Here is a 23,958-nt window from a genome sequence, read left to right as displayed (position 1 = left end):
ACAAATAAAAGGAACATTTTGAATTGGTCTACATTAGATACTAGATAAAGCATTATAACTCCTTTTTTGGATTGTATCCTAAAAAAATGACTGACACAAAAAAGATTATTTGAAAGAATCATTTCATCAATGGTCTTTGAAAATAGGCTTGTTTTACATTAATTAATTTGTTTTTCTTTAGTCAAATATTTACTGTCTGCCTACTATGTGTTAGGCATTGTGCTAGGTGTTGGAAAGATATTGCTGTGTGCTCCCTGCTTCCAGCTCTCATTCTAATTATATATCCTAAAAGAAAAAGAAAAGGAAAGCCTTTCCATTTTGAAGATTAAATATAACATCCATGCATCTGTTCATGAATTAAAAAAAGAAAAATAAAATAAAATAAAAAATGACAAAATTTGTATCATCTTGAAGCAAGTCTGCAATTGTTTTACCCTAAAAAATATTTAATATTTGGTATGTACTTGGATAACATGATGGTTGCTTTAAGGACCAAAGAGAATAACTTATTTTTCTGATTGTGGAATATATTAAAATTAAAGGAAAAAGCTATACATTATAAAAATATATAAAGAAGAAAACTAAAATCACCTGCAATTATACCAATAATTTCCCCCTCCTTTTTTTTTTTTTTTACCATTTCTATCATTTTGATGTAATACTTATCAGTTGTTTTTCCTTACACACATGTATACACACATATTTTACCTGACTAGGCTCATACTGTATAAATATTTTCATATTTTTTCTATTTCATGAGCATTTATATTTAAATTCTTCAAAAATTATACTTGATATCTGAATTTCACAGTATCACTCTTTTTTTTTCTCTCCAAATTCTAGCCAAATCTTGTATTATCCTTCACTGGATAATCTACCCTCTCTCTATTACTAGAATATTCTTTTGTTATATTTGGTTCATAGAAATGCTGGGGTTAGTTTTATGTTAATCCATTCCATTCTATTGATCCATGTATGGATTCTACATGGAGTAGTACCATGCCATTCTAAATATTGTAGCATAAGAACATATTTTCATATTTAATAAATCCTATTCCCCTTTATCAGGTTTTAAAAATTATCTTTTGCTATTCTGAATCCTAACCATTTAAAAAGTTCCTTCATGTTTTTAAAATAATCCCACTAGAATTCTGCCTGATGTGCTAAAGTCATACCTGTACATTAATTGCTATTTTTACAATATTCTCATTTAGAAGCATAATTCTTGACATTTATCTTTTTGCATGTTGCTCAATAAAGTTTTATAATTCATTCCAGACAAGAGTCTTGTGCAATTCTTATTCAGGATATCATCAGATATCTTACAATTGAGATTATTACCACAAATTAATTTTTCTTTTTTCCCACCCCTAAATCAAGATAGTGATAAATTTAAAATTTAAAATACATTATATATTTTCTATCCTGCCATGTTAATTAATTCTTTTCAGTCCAAGTGGTTGTTTAGTTTATTCATTTGGATTTTTCCATGTTGAAATGCATTCAACATAAATATGCATTTATGTAAGGTAGGAGCCTGAAACTGTCCTAGAGAAAGTCTATTATGTCAGTCCATTCCAATTACCTCAACTTATCAAATTCTTCTGAAATAGAGTGAGTAAGCCCTGATTATATGTTTCATCAAAATGAGACTTTGCTTTCCTTTTTTGTAACAAAACTTTTATAAGTTCATAGCACTACTGAATTGTCTGGAACTTCATTATAATCTTAAATTATAGTACTATTGCTATGCATTCTTGCCTCATTCCAGATGTTGATGTAGACTGTCTGTGCTATTTACAATATAGTGGCTGTTTTCTAGGCACATTTAAAAGCCTTCATCATGCATAAACAATGAATAGTAACTGTATTAATCCACTCCCAATGGTATTGAGAAGAAGAAGGATGGTGTCTATATAGAAGAATCTCCATATTACTACAGAGAGTTTACCAAATGGAAGGCCTCACCTACTTTAATAATTCTTAGGGTAAGCAACAACTTTTGTTTCCTGAAGGAACTGCTGTATTTATTGGAATGCTCAAAACAGCTTCCATTCTACAATGTGCTCAAAAATAAATTTCCACTTGGGGAGAAACCTGCAACTGGATTAGAAAATGTGTTATTTTAGCTTATTACACCTGTAACATTGACCCAACTTATCATATTTTTCCAAGACAGTGTAATCTAGCCCTGAGTAGCCACTGGGTATGTTTTAGCTTTAAGGCAGTTTCTGAATATCATTTAGAGCTCAATGAATTTTACTGACGCTAGCATTCTTTTGTACATCATCTTTCTCTAAGATCAGGTGATACCATCCAATCAAATATAATTTTTAAATGGGTTTTCAGTAGCTGGTCATTCAGTGACAGGTCAGTTTTTGTACAGAGGCTGATCTAGTTTAGCAATTATTATTTTTTAAGCATGAGAGGAGACACAACCAGCACACAGAAATAATTTATTTTCTCTTGCTTTTAACAAAGTCAATGTCCTGAGGAGAGAGGTGCTAACATACCTGAGCACTTCAGTGAGAAAGATGGAAAATCACTTAAAGTGCTCAAATAAAAAGACTGCTTCAGGGAAAAAGGGGTCTAAAAAAAATCTGTTGTGGTAGATAACTCTGTCAGGTAATTCTTTCCCATGTCTATGGGCAAATAAATATAATTTTTCTCCACTTTCCATCATGGGAATAAAAAGGAAGCATTGAGAGTTTTTAAAAGTTATACATATATGTAGATATAAATATCTGATTTTCTATAGGTAAACACTGTTGATACTATCTCATATATTTAAAATGTCTTATTGTTTGATTCAAATGTCTTATTTTCTAAAATTCATTTGATTACTTTGTGTTCTTTTCTGCCAAACATTTCATTAGATTCACAAATACAACAATATAATATCTTTAAACAAAGAGTGGTAATCTTTTTCAATTCTACTGTGCAATGATATATTTTGAAAAAGAAATTTATTTATAAGCACTTCCAGGGTGCCACTATTCTCCATTTGACCCACATTAAATATTCTCATTACAATTGCTATAAATGAAACATATCACTCTGAGATGAAAGATCCAATGCTACCTAGTTATATGAATGCACATATGTTTTCAACATGGGTCACAAGTAAACTGTATTTTAATAACTCAAATTATTGCAAATTCAAAACAATATACAGTTAAAAAATAAATGTCATTAACCTGATACACAAAAGAAATAAACAGCAACCTGCATATTTTAGCTATTAAGTTTATGATGGAGTCCCACATGATTCATAATGATATTTTTCAAAACTGAGCTTTCTCTTAGTAACACAATCAAATATATTAATTAATCTGTAGGAAAGCACTGACAATGCAATCTAGGGCATAGCATTTTGATAATGTAACAGCAAAAATTTTTGTTAATGTCAGCCATCACTTTTTACCTTTAAAATTCGACTTTTTCATTAACAGTCAAACTCTTGAGTACTCTTTTGTGGAGATCTTACAATATTTTAAAAAAAGGGGCCTGTTTTCAATTAACAGTTCCTTGACAAGGTATGACAATAATGTACATCTAAATTTTTATTTATTTTTCTCTTTCATTGTTAGCAATCCTCTAAACTTGAAAACACTTTTTCTTCTCTCTGATTTTACATTTGGCAAACATCAATCTTTCCTGTACTTATGTGCACCATAGCTGACAGGCTGCTTTTGTTAAAGAACGTCAGTGAATACACTGCCTAAATATGCCAAAATTTATTTTTTATTCAGTAGCATGATCAATTACTATCATCCTGTCTTCAGAAATTAAGGCTTGGAAAAAATTTGTTTCATATAAATTTGATTAAAGTCCAAATGACTCAGGGCTAAATTTAGAAATTTATTATTGAGCATCCGCTTATTATTTTCCCTGTAAGCGTATGACATCTTTAAAAAGATTAGCTGGAAAAATATTCTAATGCTCTTAAAATATAAAAAAAATTTGCTTGCACCCAGGACTTTGTTATCTAAAATGTAATTTTAATATTCTTAGTTTGTCTTTAAAAATTTTTAAGGCCATACAGAATTCTAAGAACACAAATTAAATGCTGAGATGTAATTTTTATGTCTTATTTTTAGGAATATAAGATCCTTTTTTTGGGGAAGAAGATGGGTTATGCCTAAAACTCTGGATAAAAACTTTCATAAGAAAAATGGTGAAAGGAGTAACTGTATCACTATAAATGTAATCAAACTCTTCAACGCTAGAGACTTTTTCTTCTTTCCATCAAAGTGATAAAACTTTCTCAAAAATATATAAAATTAAAATTATAAGAGAAATAAAGTCTTCCCAAAACAATCACAACATAACCACATTGAAGAGTTGTCTGTGAGAAAGTTTTCTTGTTTGGTTATCTAAAGTAATAGCTGTATTTGTGTCTGTCTGCATTTTGCTGTCTCTCAGTGTATAAGTGAGTACTGAGGGAGGAGGGACAAATGAAGAGAGAGAAACACAGATAACGAGAAATTGAGAAAAGATCAGGGAAGGCTAAGGGCTGCAAATGTAGACACAAAGTTCAGAGTAAAAATTCTTCCTGAATTCTACTGAAAAGCACCCATATATGTGATTCCATAAATAAAGGACATAAAAGACTTTATTAACCATAAAATACACATCTTTTGTATTACTTAGACTTTGATTTTTAAAAAAAACATGTAGAATGTTTCAAATTCCATATCAATTCAATGAATGCTGGTCTTTTTCTTGGTTTATTATTGGTCTTGAGAGCTCTATCAGAATATTCTCTATGCCATTATAATCACTGAAGTAGCCACAGAGTTTTGAAAGCATATGGAGTCATCAGGGTGTATTTGATCCATTTGTTCTTGCCAGGGCAGTAGGAATGCAACTACTGGTATTTTGCCCTAAATCATACAGTAGAGTCTATCTTGAATGGGATATGTTTACATAGGTCTAAGTTACTTTATCCTCTTGGCCCACTGAACACTATATTTTTAATTCAATAAAGCTTGGCCAACTTATTCTTTCCATACAATTTACACAGCTTATTTTTATAAGAACCTTTTAAAAAGAATGATCTTATCAAAATTTAGTATAAAGTTTTTATTTGAGTAGTGGGATCACAATACTGTTTTGAAAGCATATCAACTAAATTTTTATATTTCCAGTTGTCTTTTTGGATGCATACCATTCCACTTTAATTCTCAGTATACCAATTAACATTGAGTTTCTGCTATGTGCAAGACAGTGCGCTAGAATAAATACTAAGAATTGAGTGGTGTCGGTCATTAATGAAGGTAACGACAAATTTAAAACTAAATGTAAAAACCTGTAGTTTCTATGCCTTTGTAATATTTCACAATAACAAATCTATGATTTAAAAAATAATTCCACTGTCAGGCTGTATGTACTGATTCTTGGTTTGGAAAAAATGATCACTATCATTAAATAATTGATATTGCTTTCTAAATAAAATAGCAAGCCACCTTGAGGCACTATCACAGAGCTCCTAGCAGTCTTTAAATACACCAGACTTCAATAACAGATTTAGTAGTATTTAAGAAATAAAGCAATGGCAATAGAAGTTTTAGAAGGACTAAAACTATCATTTTTAACTTTGTAATTGTAAAAATAAGGCATGGCTATATGTTTTCAGTATGCACTTAAACAATACAAAAATATATACAATAAAAAGTGAAGTCCTCTGGATTTTGTTTATTTTAACTAGTGTGAATATGATTTTGGAATAATGCCAAACATTGTCAGAGGATGGTACATTAAGGATATCTTACCAGCATTAATCCTTCTTCAAATGACTGAATTTAAAAATGAGAAAATAAAATTTGATTAGAACCTGAATCACATCATTATGTCCTATGTCCACAGTTGTACTGGAACATAATTTTAGGAAATCTATTGAGGTAGAAACTTAAGCAAGAGGCAAATGTAAAAGAGACCTAAGACTGCTCTTTCCCTCTCTGCCTCCTACAGAACAAAGGAGATAATGACGGGGAAAAGCTATGGAATCTTTGCTTCTGTCACTTCTGAGATCCTATCTTGAACTTAGTATCTGCTCCAAATATTGTTTTTAACTTTAAAATACTCAAGACCTAAGTAATAGCTTGGTCAGAATTCAGATAAGTAAGCACAGAGCCTTGAAAGAGAAATACCCATCAAATATTAGTTGAAAGATAATTAATGCTACAATTCAGACACATATGATTAAATGGATACATGGTAACTAAATAAATTACTTTATTTGCCAATTACTTTAGAAACTAAAGGTATTAAAATTCAGAATTCAGAGTCCCTGTAATATTGTCATACAATAAATATTTGGACTATTTCCATTCATCAATAATGCTGTCTGTCCTATCCAATACAAACTACAACCCATGAGGCTCCTTTCCCATTTGATTACTCTGATGAATGAGGTATAACAACTCATAAAACCATCATATCATATGACACTGCCATTAAAAAGATATGGAAAAAGGAGAAACACAAGATAATACTTAATTTGAAAATGTTAAGTCAATTTAGTAAAGTTATTTATTTTTATTTTTATTTTTTTAAATAGGATCTCTCTGTTGCCTAGGTGCGATCATAGCTCACTGCTGCTGTGACCTCCTAGGCTCATGTGATCCTCCCACCTCAGCCTCCCAAGTAGCAGGGACTACAGGTGTATGCCACCATGCCCAGCTAATTTTTAAAAATCTTTTTGTAGAGACAGGGTCTTGCTATGTTGCTAAGGCTGGTCTCAAGCTCCTGGGCTCAAGGGATCCTCCCACCTGGCCTCCCAAAGTGCTGGAATTAAAGGCGTGAGCCATCACACCCAGCCTCAATTAGTAAAGTTGTAACAACCAACAATATGATCCTAAAAAGTATATTAATGTTGAATAATATTGTGTAGGTCCTGTACTCCCTTAGCACCTTCAAAGAAAACCAAAGAACCAAAAGATTCCTTCGAAGAATATAATGGCTTATTATGATATGTTTAGGTTGCTATAATAATCATTTCAATAAGAATATACTCAAATATCCTTTTAGGCGGGGGTAATTATATTAAAAACACTTTTATCTCACTTCACAGAAAATTATAAAAAGACAATTTAACATCTAACAGCAAGTTGTTTTTAAAGCAAAATTAGATACATTCTTTATACCTTGTAGTACAGTCTATAGATTTCAACTGAGCAAAATGATCTTTCCCAAACTAATTTTCTTCTTAGCTATAAATGTATTTTCTTAAAATAATGACAGATGATGATTCTCTAGAAAATTACCATAAGTGGTGTCTAAATTGACATTAACTAAGCTGGAAATTAAATACCACTAACTGGAATTCTCAAATTTTCTTTTTGATGTAATTTGCAATACACTTAGGTACAAGATGAGTATAGGTGGCATGCCTCAAAATTGTCTTTATTTTTCAAGGTCTATTAAAATGACCAGAATTTGTTTTGCCTACTAGCCTCACTGAAAATATTCTACAAACTGTTTACTTGGTGAAACTCATATTAAATTGGAATCCACATCTGTGGATAAGTAAGAAGAAATAAATTATGAACAAATATGTTTACTCTATAGTAAAACTTAAGTTTAGCTTAAATAATTTGAAATTTTATATCATTTCATTTTTAGCTTACAATGAATACCAAACAAAGTCCCTGGAGGTGGTGGGGGGAGATTCTGTGAAATAACTCAATTCCAAATGTGTCAGCCATAGCAAACATAAATTAAAATAAAGCACAAATCCAGAAAATATTTTCCCTACCAATTGAAGAAAGCAGCATTTACAACAATTCCACAGACCTCAGGAGTCATGGGACAATACTCTCAGATATGCAAGCAAGCCTTAGACACAATCAGATTCATTAAAACCACAAGTGTCATAACCAAAGTCAGCTAGGGCTGACTGCTTGCAAACTCTACCTTGTTAGCAGGTGCAGCATCTAGAAGGCTCATTCAGGAAAACCAGGGTACTAACTCCAAACAAGGTTTGCCAAATCTGCAAGAGGCAGCATGACCTCATCTTCCCTTCTGATCAAAAGAAACACTAGCACTTCTACAAATGTGAAAGCACATAATTTAGAGAAATGTGTTTGCGCCACTGATTCTTATCTGTTACTATGACACTGCTATATGATTTTAATTGTATCTTTACAATATATTTTAATATCTGGCAGTGTGAGACTTTCTTATTCTTCCTCCTCTCTTCCCCCATGCCCCTCTTATTTCTTCTTCTTCTTTTGGCAAAAGCTTTTAGGCTATTTTTGCTAGCTTTATTCTTTTTATATGCACTTCAGAATAATTTTGTTAAGTGTATTCCATGGGAGACTTGATTCTAATAAACGTCAATTTATTTTAAAAACGAAATTGTAGAAAATAGGTATCTTCACATTATTTTAAATCAGAAACAAGGTATATCTTTTCACTTTTTAAAAGTTTCATCCTTCCAGAAAGATTTCTAGTTTTCTTTATAGCAGTCTCAAAATTTTGTATAGTTTTCATGCTACTGTGCACATAGTTTTTTTCTCCACTAGATTTTTTAAGTTCGTTACTGCGGATAGGAGGTAAAAGATTTTCGTTACATTTCTGTTTTACCTAGCAATCTTATTTAACTCATATTAAATTTGCTCATAGTTCATGTCTCATGGGTTTACTAGGTAGATAGATAGTATTATCTGCAAATAATGACTGTATTGCCAATGTAGTTTTTAACCTCAAAAAAGAACAGATTTTTATTCCTTCTAGAGTATATTGTAATCATCAACTTACTTGGCTATTTAATTTAAAAGTCTTACTTTCTGATGATGCAACAGTATAAATTATGGTATAATCTAAAGTCAATGTATTTCAGAAACCACTTTTGATATGTATGGGATAACTAAAAGTTCCAACCCCAAACCAGGTTACAGATACTGTATTAAAACAACAAAAACTCAGTTAATACTTTAGAAGAACGGAAAGATGTGATCCTTTTTAACTGTTCTTGGAGGAAGAAGGTGAATCTTAGCCCAAGTGAATAAAGTATCAGAAAAATTACCTCCTGCACCAGAAAGTAGAATGTGATACTTGGTCAGAAATATTTTTAAATAGTATATTTCAACAGTTTCTAAAAACTTTAAGCTGCTTTTAAAGAACTCTTAACTTATTGCATTAGGGAATTAAGATAAAGTTAGTGATGACTATGAGTTTCTATTTAGCAATTTTCTTTCTCAATTGTGCACAGCCAGTTATGAGGTAGAACATAACAGCTCAATCAAACCTTATTATTCCAGATTCAGTTTAAACCCTTATGAAGTACACTGAGACTTGATATTGTCTGAATAAAACTTTTTCACAAATTACTCTTTGGTAGGCTAGAAATAAAATAGATACTGTAGGTACCTTTTAATGGGTCTTTAAGTTCTGCCAGTTATCCCAGGCAGTGGCAATGAGCTGGCTGTATATTACATAACAGTGGGCCATGATCCTGTGCTGAAGTCTGGTGCCTCCATGTGTAGCTTCCAGGATTTTCCGGGTATGGCTTAAGGACATAGTAGCTTTTGTTTGTATTCCACCACCAGCAAATTTCATTGTGCAAGATACCAGGGCAATTTGCTCAGTAAGATACAGGACTTCTCCAACCTAAAACAGCAAAGGGAAATTAAGGACTGAAATAAGAAAACACTACTCTCTTCATTCAAGCTATTTCCTAAGTTATTAATTAACTGGACAAATGGTGATAATACCTACTTCGGCAGGTTATTCTGGGGATAAGATGTATATAAAATATCTATTATATAGAGTTCAGAGTCAGAGCAGGAAATAAAAATGTAGCAATTTATTATTATATTAGTAGCCATCATTATCATTTCTGAATTAAGACTTTCCCCCAGTGCAACAAAGTTGACTGAGTTTACTCATGGACCAATAATTAACCACTGTATTTGTTTCATGGGGCAAAATTAATACAAGGATCAATAGTCATATACTACTTCGTATGTCATACATTATTTTAAATAGTGTACAACAGTCATGCACTATTTTAAGACCCAGTCATATGCTGGGCCTTAAAGGAGTTAGTTCTGAGTATATGTAATTAATACTTTTATAATATCATAATAAATGCCCCAATTAATTGGACAAAGATATCACTAGGATATTATTTTTCCTTGAGGAACACATTTAAAATAGGACTAGAAGAAAGATGTTGTTTCAAGTCTGTGTGTTCCTCAAGGGTGGCACTGTATTTATGGGATGAGGGCTGTGGGTTTCAGGTCACAAAAGCAAGATTTCAAATACGTGTCTTTAAAGTTGAAAATGAATTTGCATCTTATCATTTCACAGACTAATGCCATGGAAATTTTGGCTCCTAAGGACATAGAGAGATCACTTTTTTTTTTTTTTTTTTTTTTTTTGCAAATCAGCCTCTATAATTGGACATAAGTGATATGAGACCTTTTTACAAAGCATCTGCTACTTTTTCTGTTGAGATGTTTACTAGATCTTGCTCCAAAAGAGCAAGGAAATAATAAAGGCTCTGCTCTTTTCTGATTTTCATAAAAATTCTGTGATAAATCCCTAAGTTTTTTTTTTTTCACTATTAGAAAGCATAAACACATGAACTATTTAGTATATATAGATCCCAAATACAGAGTGGTGGTGAATAAAAACTTTTTTCCTTCCCTATTCCCAGAATGTGTAAATTATTTAATAGAGACTTTGCTAAACTTTTACCACAACTAAAAATTCCTCAGTATTAAAGCTCAGTGAAAAGAATCTCAGTGCCTGAAGACAAGGAAATCAAACCATGTGACAGTCCCATATGCAACTCCAAATCTGTCCTCATAACTGTCTGTAGAGCTCACAAAAGAGTCACACATGTAGCTATTGGAAGAATATCTTACACAATTTGGCACACAAGTTCTAAGATTAGCAGCTGAAGAGGGGGAGGAGGAAGAGAGGAGCATAATACATTAACTGACACCCATCCACTATCTTTCTAAATTGTTTGGAATGTTAAAAATATTGTTTTGATCAATCTATATATACATCCTCAAATTTGAAAGAGAAATTCAAAGCATGTTGTGGTTGAAAGAACAAATGGTTTTTAAAAAAACACTATGAAATATATGTCACTGAACAAGGGAGTCCAGCCAGCTCCCAAGTGGCATGTTAACATGATGAAAAGCAAATCCAGGATGCTGTGAATCAAAGAGGCGTGGGTTTATTTTTAAAAAGGCCTGTGTCTCCCCACCCTGTTTGCCAAGTACAGTTTTCTTTGGAGTAACCCAGCATCCAAAATAGGTAAGCATTTAAATGTTTCAGCGATTACCTGCCCAATACTTGACCACCTCCTCCCCTTATAAGGCCTTCGGCTCTACATACATCATCCATGTTAATTACCAGACAAACAGAAGAGCTGTTCAACTAGTTCACTTCCCCTATTCTTGAACAGATTGTTTGAGACATAATATGAATACTAATTAATGATAAAATATCTGTGAGTGTTTTGAAATATGGACAAAGATAGCACTTTTAGAAAGGCGCCCAGATAGATCTTGTGCAACAAGCCCCACTGGTCATACGAAGGGTCAGGCTACAGCTCGGAGATATGAGAGCAAAACTGGCAGAGTTTTTGGCTCCAATTCAGTGGGAAACTGTGGACCACTTTTTTTTTTTTTTTTTGGAGTGGGGGATTTACTTTCTTGTTAACCTTATCCCTCTGTTAAACTGGAAGAGTTTAGAATGAAAACTCTTTTCACAGACAAATGGAGAGAAAAACAGAATTTTGTTAGAGGTCGACTTGAGTAGATAAAGGAGTGAGACTTCAACATGTTTGATCCAGGACTATGGGTCTATGCTCTGTAGCAAAAGAATACAAGCAGGTTAGGGCTGATCCAATGTTGAGGATGCTGAGTGCACAGGACCAATTCAGGTTCTGTGATGCAAGGGGTAGGGGAAAGGTTACTTAAAAGAAAATAATCCCTCTTCCATTCAACTGCCCTTTTACAAATAGTTTGCTTAGTCTTGGAGAAGTGTACCCACAGCTATGTAAAAAATATACTTTTTGTTAAAGAGCAATGCATATTATTAGGTTGAATTATAAAGACAAATGAAATAGTATTTTTTATAATAAGAATCTAAGCCATTGCTGAATTGTGTTGTCTCCTTTCCTTCTAAAACTGAATATTGTATTTTCTTCTTCAAACCTTTAAAACTGGCTCCATCTTACCTCAGAAACTTTACTCCATTAATAAACTAGGCTTTGTGTTCTCCTTCAATTTTGATATCTAATGTAAATTCTTAAATAGTGCTTTTTAATTCTTCTGACTTCAGTAATTACAATTTGTTCTAATGCCAAAAAAAGAGATTATTCAAAATTAAAAACAAAAAACAAAATAATTTATATTTGACATTAGAGTTGCTTTTGCATTGAATTTTAACAATGGATATGTAAAATATTAAAGAAATTCATTTGTCTCACTCAAAGAACTGAAAATGTCTCATGAAAATCTGATTTGGGAAAGAAAGTTAGCCACAGTCTGCATTTCATGTATAGCTAGTCCTTATCTATCTGAGGTAAGGCCTAGAACTCTTACACTTCCCTGCAATTAGAAGATACTTTCCAAGACTGATTCAAGGTTTGCCTTGTTCCAACCTTTCTTGAGGGCAGGAGAAATGATCACTTATTTGCATTTCAAAGCTTTTCTCTGCATTCAACTAAATTTAGAAAAAAGAGAGATAACAACATCAAATTGTCAAATGAGATACTGTTAAAAGTAGTTGCCTAAGGTGACAGCAAATTAAGTCCATAAATAAAGTAGAAAAAAGCATAATAAAGATAATTCATTGTGGATCTGAACTTTTGTTACAATACACATTTTTATGCTTATTTACACTTATTTGTATTTCTTTTCATATGCATTAATCTTTCCCCTACTTGCCCACTATACCTGATGTTAGTATTTTAAGGCAAGGCTTTTCTTAAATATTTGGAAAAAAGAGGTAGAAAAATGCCTTCTAAGTTAACTGGAAAAATATACACAATGTCCTGAATAGGTCTTTTCCTCCTGATTGCTGAGCCCTTAACTTGAGACTTAATATTTCTGGGTCTTGCTTCCCCAAAGCCATTTTACCTGGACCCCCATTTATATCACACAAAGATCCAAAGTCAACTGGAAAGCACCCACTGCCACTCCCAGGCCCTGTGCCTAAGGTCCAGACCCAGGCAGGGCTTACCCATCCTCCATGGTGAAATAGACAGCAAAGCTTAAGGAGGAGAGAGCCTATGTCTTCTAATTCTTCTGGGTGTCCCAAATATCCTCATGTTGATGTTACATTGTTTATTCAGTACTACAGGTGATAGTGTCCTCAGAAGTGACAGCTAGTAAAGTGATTTTCATAGGGCTACACTGAATTTACTAACAGCATTCACAATGCCACTAGAACTGGTTTTCACCAGTTTGGAGAAGAGAATGAAAGCTGAAACAGAGATGACACACAGAATCATTAGAAGCACAAAGTATATAGGCAGGGATTTTCCTCCTTCTAATGCTTTTATGTTGCTCAGGCCCAAAACCTTGGAATCTTCCTCTAATCCTTTCTTTTGATTACTCCCCACTTTCTATCTGCCAGAAATGTTCTACTTTCAACATATATCCAGAATCCAACCACTTCTTTCTCATCATGTTCAGTGATCCAAGTCACTATCATTTTTCATCTAGATTACAGATACAACTTCTTTTTTTTTTGAGATGGAGCTTTGCTCTTGTTGCCCAGGCTGGAGTGCAGGGGCACGATCTAGGCTCACTGCAACCTCTGCCTCCTGGGTTCAAGTGATTCTCCTGCTTCAGCCTCCCAAGAAACTGGGATTACAGGTGTCACCACCACGCCCAGCTAATTTTTTGTATTTTTAGTAGAGATGGGGTTTCACCATGTTGGCCTGGCTGGTCTTGAACTCCTGATCTCAGTTGATCCACCCGCCTTGGCCTCACAAAGTGTTATTACAGGTTTGAGTCACCACACTCAGCCCTGGATACAACTTCTTAATCAGTCTATTTGCTTCTACTCTTGCAAGAGTCTATGCTCAACCCAGCACCTGAGTGACCCTTGTAACAATGAAAGTCAGATCAGGCCAGCCCTCTGCTCCACCTGTGAATTGAGTTTGTGAATTATTGTAACACCATCTTATACAATAATTCACCAAAGAGATTACCATTAATGGCTTTTTATGGAATGTTTGAGAAGCATCATGAGAGAAGAGGAACAACTCACTTACCTACCAAGTGGGAAAGTACACAAGATACTTTCTGTACTACTTGCCCACTTGGTAGAGATTGTCAAAGTCAAGAGTCCCTAACAAATATTTATATATCTTATCATTAATTCGAATGTATGAACAGATGATTGTCTAGATTTCAGAGTAATACATGACTCATAAAATTATGCAATACCAGAACACATAGATTTAACACAGAATAAGTAAGTACATATAATCTAAACTATTTATTTTGGTGGAAAATATTTTTTTTAGAGACAGGGTGTCACTCAGTTGCACAGGCTAGGGTACAGTGCTGTGATCACAGCTCACTGTGACATCGAACTCCTGGGCTCTTACTCTTGTCTTAGCCTCCCATGTAGCTGGGATCACAGATGCGTACCACGACACCCAGCTAATTTTTAAAAACATTTTTTGTAGAGATGGAGTCTCACTTTGTTGACCAGGCTGGTCTTAAACTCCTGGCTTCAAGTAATCATCCTGCCTTGGATTACAGGTGCTAGCCACCGTACCCAGCTGAAGATCCTTAACAACAACAGCTAACATTTACTGAGCCATTATGATATGCCATTTAATGTGCTAGGCATTTTACCTGCATAATTTCATTTGTTTCTCAAAAATCCACTGGTAGGCACTATTATTATATCTATTTTAATGGTAAGTGCACTGGAACTTGGAGAAGTCAAGTAAATCACTCAAGGTTACACAGCTGGGACATGGCAAATCTGAGACATATGTATAGGAATGTATGATGTCAATGCCCATGCAGTCTTAACTGCTAAGTCATATTACCTTTAATTTCCCTGATCATTTTTCTTATCTTTGGCTCTAGTGCTTCATCCAATACTAGATATGTAACTTTCTGTACATTTAGTGCAGTTTCAATATATTAAATAGCCTTTCCAAAATTCTAAAAATAATGCACAGTTAAAGAGTCAGATTAGTGTGGTAGATAGAGCTTGATCTTTAGAGCCAACAAGACCTGGGTTGTGGGCCTTTGGACAGGTTACCCTGTGAAACCAGTTTTCTTATCTGTTAAATGACAATTATGATATGTATCTGTATATAGAATACTCAGTTTTTTGTAGACAATATATCAATAGTCACTATTAATCTCTAATGCTGAATCATTTGAAAACTGTACAATGTCAAAAATAATGCAAATGTTTTGATAGTATATAGATTTGTTTTCTTTACATACTTGGTAGCTTAATTATTCATGAATTAAAATAGTAATTTTTCTTCAACTCTGATTCTTAATATTTTCATATTCAATGCTACTGGTTTAGTCATATGACTAAATTAAAACATTGCTTCTTACAGTAGTCTGATACATTACTAATGAATAATTTAATACTAGTAAAGAGATGAATGAGTTCTTAAATTATAACAAATTACTATTCTATCACAGGTTACACTTATATGTAGCATAAAGCTAATTATGGCCATTTGCTTACTAAATCAGTAAATTTTTACCAAGTGCCTATATGTGCTGAACACTGAACTATTTGCTAGATATTTAATATGAAAATACACCATCCCTACTTTGAAGAAATTAGAGCCTAGCAGAAAGACATTCATGCCAAGAGGACCATTGAATCATTTGGAAAGCCATTAAAAAGATACTACAATTGATCTATCGAAAACAAGTTGCTGAACTGGGGCAATGGCAGTGGGCTGAAATAGAGGGGGCATTGAATCTACTGACAATATTCAGTAAGTAGAAGTGATGGAATGTGATTCGAGATGAGATCCATATTTGGGGAGGGCAGAATATAAAGGAAAGGATCTAAGCTGACTCACGGGTTTGTATTTGATCTAGAGGTACGAGTTGTAAAAATGATGTGCTATACAAAAGTATTTTTTCCTTAAAATCTAACTCAAGGAATCATCAGTGATATTTAAATCAATAATAGCAAATGTAAGTGATAATGATTTTAAGTAGAGAAGGACAAAAAAAATTAAAATAAAATGCTAACAAATGTTAACAAGTTACATCATTGCTATATAAATTATCATCATAATGCTTTATGATGATAAAAATCACTGGAACTATATGTAAAGAAATTTAGATTACTGCTTTATGAATAATCTTGCATTTTCAATTCTCTTTTGATTGATAGCAAATATCCAACCTCCCATGTAGCAGTGGGTATTTAGAAGACATACCAATGTCTTTATTAAAGTGAGACTCAAATATGCTTCTAAACATTAACTTTGAGACTGGTGTCCCAGAGCCATTTCAGCAACTTTGTGTCCTGCTTGCTACAATTACAGCAAAGCCACATAGCAGGAGAAAAGTTTATATTGCATAGGGATAAACAGTTCTTTCTTGGTATCCATGGGGGATTCAGGATCTCCTTTGAATACCAGAATCTGAGAATGCTCATGTTCCTGATATAAAATGGCATACAACATTTTTTTCAAATATTTCCAGTCCTTGGTTGGTTGAATCCACAGATGTGGAACCCACAGATACAGAGGGCCAACTCTAGTCATTGGATCGATCTGCTCTTTAAAAAGCCATTTAGAGTTTCAAGTGCAATCTGCTTGCTGAACAAAAATCCTCAGACACAATCAACCACAGGATTTCAACCAGTATTTTACAAGGAAATAATACAGTATTTGTTCAAAGAGAATGAAACACCTGTTTCTAAGGGTGATTTAAGTCAATAAGTAATAAGCTAAATCTTTGTTAGGAATGCATTCTGGTGTCTGAATGGCTGTTGCCCTTTCAGAGGGCAAAGTGCACAAAAGAATCAGTGACCTTCTGACTTGACAGTCAAATAACTACCATTACGTTCAGTCAACGTAAGTAAGCATGGTCGACAATTTGCTAATTGGCCGCCTGTGGTCAGTCAAGGGTACTTTTGACCTTAATGAGAACCTAATCAATTAATACTTAGGGCAATAAAGACTTCTTACTTATTAACTAAGACAGAAATCATCTTTTTCTAACAGGATTAATGCTACAAAGTGGCCAACTTTTTATTTAACATATGGTAATCCTCTCTTTTTTGGACTCTCTTATTTAGCTAACATGGTAAAACTGAATTATGGAAGGTGAAATCTTTTGTTCAACTATGCTCAAAGCTGCTGCTGCTTTTTTTTTAAACAAGCAGTGTAATTCAGATACTAAAATGAGAACATCTTGTGTTTATTTGAATTATACGATAATCAACTGAACCTGAAATGGTCATGGAATTGAAAAACATGTATGTTTTCTTAAACCAAGAGAGTCCATATTGAAATCCTTAAAAAATAATGAAAATCGCTAGAATTGTTTTTAAATCAGGGTCTCTTTTCCGGTACCTACTAAGATGATAGTAGCTAGGATTCCAGAGGCATATAGTTTTCTTTTTAATTGAAAAGATGATACTATTGTCTTCCATGAAGATATTTTTTAAATGCTCTTAAAATAAAAATTTCTTTTCTTTTCTTTTTTTTTGAGACGGAGTTTCGCTCTTGTTACCCAGGCTGGAGTGCAATGGTGCGATCTCGGCTCACCGCAACCTCCGCCTCCTGGGTTCAGGCAATTCTCCTGCCTCAGCCTCCTGAGTAGCTGGGATTACAGGCAGGCGCCACCATGCCCAGCTAATTTTTTATGTATTTTTAGTAGAGATGGGGTTTCACCATGTTGACCAGGATGGTCTTGATCTCTTGACCTCATGATCCACCCTCCTCGGCCTCCCAAAGTGCTGGGATTACAGGCTTGAGCCACCGCGCCAGGCCAAAATAAAAATTTCTTTACATTACAAGAGCAACTGTCATTTTAAGTCACAAAGTATAGTCTTCTCTTCTGTAGTGTGGTTGATATAAAGCAGCATCCTTTTAAGTGTTCTGTAGAGTAGGTAAGCAGCCTCTATGCTGAAATGCAGCCATAATTTGTAGGAACTTCCAGAATTACTTTCTGTTTACAATGCATAATATCTGACTTGGCAAAGGAACAAATTTATCATTTTAGGTTAAAAATTTATCATTTAGACACAGTGACTAAAAATTTATAATTCTCTGAGATAAGCTTTCCTCTTTAAGGCTTTGCAATTCATTTGGCTCAGATGATACTTTTGAAAATGCATGTATTTTATATAGGAGAGCAGATATGGTTCCTTTAAAAAATAGTTGAAAAGCAACAGCTGTGTATCTACAATAACTGTTTCATGACGCTTTTAATACAGATAAATATGCAAATATGTCATACTATTTTTAATACACCATTTTCACACAGCATAGTGACTGAAAACAGAGCAAACATTCTGTGTATTTAGATCCATAATGAGAAATACACACCACTCAAAACTGGAATTATTGTCATGTTGTAGCAAGTAATAAAAAATATGTTTTTGGATGGTAAATAAAACAGTGCTAAGTCATAACAAGAACACTGACAAAGTCCAGGGAGTAGCTGTTAAGATTCTACTACTTGTCATCAGTATTGTTTAAAAAACTACAAAGCACTGCTCAGATTCTTCTGCTGATGGGATAATACATGTTAATATCACAAACAATAGGTAATTTTATCTAGATTCTAGTTTCTGAAGACAGGGCCAATTGGGTTTCATAATTTAGATAAGTAATTCAAGTAGTTACACCAACTTACATTTTTTAGTAGAATCATATGAGATATCCATAATGGAGTTAGAATTAAGTCCCATGGGTTCAACTGAACCTCACTATGCTAAGCTTTCTTTTAATATTGCCCACAACGGCTTTTTTCCGTATTTATTATGAAAAAATGTCAAATACAAAGCAGAGTATAATAGGGGACATCCACATACACCACCATCATTAACATTTTACTATACTTGTGATATCATATATCTGTCTACTATATTTTTTTCTTTTAGATTTTGACTACTTTTATTTTTTTAAATTAGCCTATTTTGGGAGTGCAGTTTTAGGTTTACAGAAAAGTTGAGTAGAAAATGCCAAGAAGTTTCACATCACCTCCCAATCCCTCCCCATAGTTTCCTCTATTAACATTTTGGATTAGTGTGGTACATTTGTTACAACTGATGAGTGTCTTAGTCCATTTTGTGCTGCTATAACAGAATACTACAGACTGAGTAATTTATTAAGAATAGAAATGAACTGGCTTACAGTTTTGGAGGCTGAAAAGTCCACTATAAAGATGCCACCATCTGGCAAGAGCCTTTTTGCTACATCATAACACGGTGGGAGGCATTGTGAAAGGGCCAAGAGAGGGTGTAAGGGCAAAGAGGCAGGAAACAGGAGTGAACAAGAGTGAGATAAACCCACTCCTGCAATAATAGCATTAGTTCATTCATGAGGGTGGAGGCATCAAAGTTGAATTAATGATTACAGATCCTACCTCCCAAAACTGTTGCAACGGCAATGAAATTTCAACATGACTCTGGAAAGGACAACCATTCAAAACATAGCATTCTACCCATCTACACAAGGAGCAGTATTGAAAAAAAAATTTTTTTTGAAGTATTCCATTCCCAGCCTTTCAAAATATTTTTTCCTTTTTTTTTTTTTCTGTGAAAGGGCATGCTTTATTGAGAAGCAGACTGCTGCACAGTGACTGACAGACGAAGGCCACCCAATGTGCACTTACACATTGTACTCCAAAAGACACAGGATGTTTTGCTAATAAAAACCAATGGGAACAAGGATTCTTCTGGGCAATTCCCCAACCTCATCCCTTTCAGGGATAGAGAAATCTCCCATTTTCCTGATGGCAGCTGTGGTTCACTAGAGATAGAGCCCCTCAGGGGTGCCTTCCTGTTCACATTTCTATCAATATTCTGATCATGAACAGTTAAATAACCTCTAAGAAGTTTCAGACTTCTCCACAGCTGTCTTCTTCTGAGCTATTAAAAAGCAATTCACCAGAATTACCAGTAAGGTTCAACTCATGACAACATAGGCTTTTTCCAGCATTCATTTCAAAACTGTTCTACCTACTACTCATTACTCAGTTCCAAAGCCATGTTCACATTTTCAGGTATTTGTTATGTGAACCAAAAGTATTTGAGACAGGTCTCTATCAATTTAGAAAATTTATTTTGTTGAGGTTAAGGACATGCCTGTGGCACAGTCTCAGGAGGTCCTGATGACATGTGCCCAAGGTGGTTAGGATACAGCTTGGTTTTATACATTTTAGAGACACATGAGACATCAATCAATACATGTAAAATGTACATTGGTTTAGTCTGGAAAGGTGGGACAACTAGAAAAGGGGGCTTTCAGGGCATAGGTAGATAAAAAAGAAATGGTTGCATTCTTCTGAGTTTTTGATTAGTCTTTCACTGAATATACAATTCACATGTGAAGTGGCGTACAGAAATAGTCACTTATGTCTTAGTCTGGCTCAGTGAATCTGCATTTTGACATAAAGAGTAGGGCAGAGGAAGCAATCAGAGATGCATTTGTCTCAGGTGAACAGAGGGATGGATGACTTTGAGTTCTATCCTTTGTTCTGTACCTGTGAAGATAAGCTATTATTTTACATCGCCAGGGTGAAATTCAACTGTTTCAGGGTAAAAATCTTGAGGCCCACAAGGAATTTCCTTGTGGGTAAATTATGAGGGAGGTTAGTAGCTTTTTAATTCTTGTAGCTATCTTATTTAGGAATAAAATGGGAGGTTAGTTTGCCTAAGGCAGTTCCCAGCTTGACTATTCCCTTTGGCTTAGTGATTTTGGGGTCCCAAGACTTATTTCCTTTCACAGTTATAACAATTCTCCACTCTCTAATATCACTTTTCTTAGTCTGCTTTGTGCTGCTATAACAGAGTTCTTGACTGGGTAATTTATAATGAATGGAAATTTATTAGTTTACAGTTTTGAAGGCCAAGAAGTCTAAGATTAAAAAGCCAGAATCTTGCAGGGGCCTTCTTGCTGTATCCACCGCGCCTGGCTGGATTTAATACATTTTAAAGACACTTTGTACTTTGAAGTAAATTAATATTTACAGAAAAGTCACAAAGGTAACAAAGAATTCCTATATACCACTCAACCAATCTCCCCAATGTTAAAATCTTAAATTATCTAATGTTTACTCAGGATTGGATCAGAATTACAGGATTTGGGTAAGAATACCACAGAGGTGAAGTGTCCTCATCACATCATATAATGGGGTACATGCAATAAAAGTAAGCTCTTACTGGTGATGTTTATCTTGATCATTTGATTAAGGTGCTGTTTATCAGATTTGTTTATCATAAAGATGCTATTCCTCTCTGTTCATGCTCTCTTATTTGGAAAGAAGTCACCAAGTCTAACCAATACTTGATGATAGGGGATTATGTATATCTGTATAAAGTTTATATATGTATTTTATAATTTAAATTTTGTTGCTAAAAGTGTTATAGCTTTGGGGCCGGGCGCGGTGGCTCAAGCCTGTAATCCCAGCACTTTGGGAGGCCGAGGCGGGTGGATCACGAGGTCGAGAGATCGAGACCATCCTGGTCAACATAGTGAAACCCCGTCTCTACTAAAAATACAAAAAACTAGCTGGGCGTGGTGGCGCGTGCCTGTAATCCCAGCTACTTAGGAGGCTGAGGCAGGAGAATTGCCTGAGCCCAGGAGGCGGAGGTTGCGGTGAGCCGAGATCGCGCCATTGCACTCCAGCCTGGGTAACAAGAGCGAAACTCCGTCTCAAAAAAAAAAAAAAAAAAAAAAAAAAAAGTGTTATAGCTTTGGTCATCGGAGACATGTTCAGGATGGCTTTTTCTCTACTTGATATGTCTCTAGCCTTTTATTTCTTTGAGTACTTCCTTACTTTCAGACACTATAACATACTTCAGGCTCATACAATATCCTCTTTACCCCAGATATAGAATCAGCCATTTCTTCAAACAGTCCAAGTTTTTCCTATTAGGGTTTGGTGTTTTGAAACATGGTCCAGGTACTAGGTGTGATTGCTGTCACTGGTGTGTTACCACAATGATTTACTTATCTTTGAACTAAAATTATAACATTAGGAGGTATAATTTGAAAATTTGACTCTTCTTAAATTTAAATACCTGAGAGGTCACAAAAGTATCTTTAATTTCTCTATCAAGCAGCTTAGAAAAATCATACTATGGTCAAAAATATTTTTGTTTGTGATTTTAACCTATTTCATTTGGACCTAAAAATTAAAATACTCTTAAAAATAATCTTAAAAATTATTTATTGCTGGGCATGGTGGCATGTGCCTATAGTAGTAGCTACTTGGGAGGCTGAGGGAGGAGGACTGCTTGAGCCCAGGTGTTTGAGGCCATAGTGTGCAATGATAACTCCTGTGAATAGTCATATAGTCATTGCACTCCAGCCTGGGCAATATAGCAAGATCTCATCTAAAAAAAAATAATAAAAACAGTATTATAGAAATAATTGAAGCATCAGGAAATAGCTGTAAACACTCAAGTATCTATTCAGTTTTCTGTAATCTGGAACAGGCATATTAGTGTAGTATGGTGGTGGTTTTACTTTTTCAGCTAAAATACTTGGTCTCTTGGTATAATTCTCTGAACTGTTTTTCCTTTTATGCCAATAAATACCTTTACTTGGTCTTTACATTCTTAAGGTAACAAAAATTAATTCACTAGTTAGGTGATATTTGGGAGTGGTAATAGAGGAAAGTTTCCTCACACATTTTTTAAAAAATAGGTAAAGAAAAGTGCAGCACAACTATAGTTGCATGGAAAGCCTCATTGGTACAAGTAAAAAAGTCGTATCATCATCAAAATGGTCTCATGTTTGGTGGGAAAATCTGTCCTTGTACTAAAGAAATCTGGGGTACATTTATACTAGCTAGAGAAAAAATTAAATACCTAGGAATTAATTGAAGAAGTGAAAGATCTCTACGATGAAAACTATAAAACACTGATGAAAGAAATTAAAGAGGTCACACAAAATGTAAAGATATTCTATGTTCATGGACTGGAAGAATCAATATAGTTAAAATGTTCAGACTACTCAAAGGAATCTACGGACTGAATGCAATGCTGATCAAAATGCCAATTTTGTCTGCTTTTGGTATCAGGGTAATATTGGCCCACAGAATGAATTTGGAAGTATTCTTTCCTCATCTATTTTTTTGGAATACTTTAAGATTAGTATTAGTTCTTTAAATGTGTGGTAGAAATCAGCAGTGAAGCCATTAGGTTCTGGGCTTTTTTTTTTTTTTTTTTTTAATGGAAGACTTTTGATTATGGTTTTGATCTCATTACTTGTTACAGGTCTGCTCAGGTTTTGGATTTCTTCCTGTTTCAGTCTTGGCAGGTTGTATGTGCTAGAAATGTGTCCATCTCTTTTAGATTTTCCAATTTATTGGCATAGTTGCTCACAGTAGCAACTAATGAACATTTCAATTTCTGCAATATTGGTTATAACACCTTCTTTTTCATTTCTGATTTTATTTGGCTCTTCTCTTTTTTTTCTTAGTTTGACTAAAGGTTTGTCAATTTTACTTAACTTTTCAAAAAAATCAACTTTTTGTTTAAATGATCTTTTGTTTTATTTTCTTCATTTCAAATTCATTTATTTCTGCTCTGGTCTTTATTATTATTTCTTTTCTTTTACTAATTTTGGTTTTGGTTTGCTCTGGCTTTTCTAGTTTTTTAAGATACATTGTTAGGTTATTTATTTGAAGTTTTACTTCTTTTTTTAATGTAGGCATTTATAGATATAAACTGTCCTCTTAGTACTACTTTTGCTGTATCCACAAGGTTTTGGTATGATGTGTTTCAATTACC

The 23,958-nt window shown here is 34.0% G+C and overlaps 1 protein-coding gene across 3 annotated transcripts in view; it reads right to left on the bottom strand.

Moving 5' to 3' along the window:
* The window catches only part of DPH6 (diphthamine biosynthesis 6), a 520,575-nt gene that overhangs the window by 160,293 nt on the left and 336,324 nt on the right, over positions 1-23,958 (bottom strand). For all 3 annotated transcript variants that reach the window (XR_012516413.1, XR_012516414.1, XR_012516415.1), the window contains one exon: positions 9,376-9,615. The gene's annotated coding sequence lies outside the window, so the exon portion shown is untranslated. The remainder of the gene's footprint in view (positions 1-9,375; positions 9,616-23,958) is intronic.

This window comes from Saimiri boliviensis, chromosome 2, assembly GCF_048565385.1.
Source record: "Saimiri boliviensis isolate mSaiBol1 chromosome 2, mSaiBol1.pri, whole genome shotgun sequence".
NCBI lineage: Eukaryota > Metazoa > Chordata > Mammalia > Primates > Cebidae > Saimiri > Saimiri boliviensis.
The sequence above is the reverse complement of the archived record's forward strand: the minus strand, read 5'-3'. Positions and strand labels throughout refer to the sequence as shown.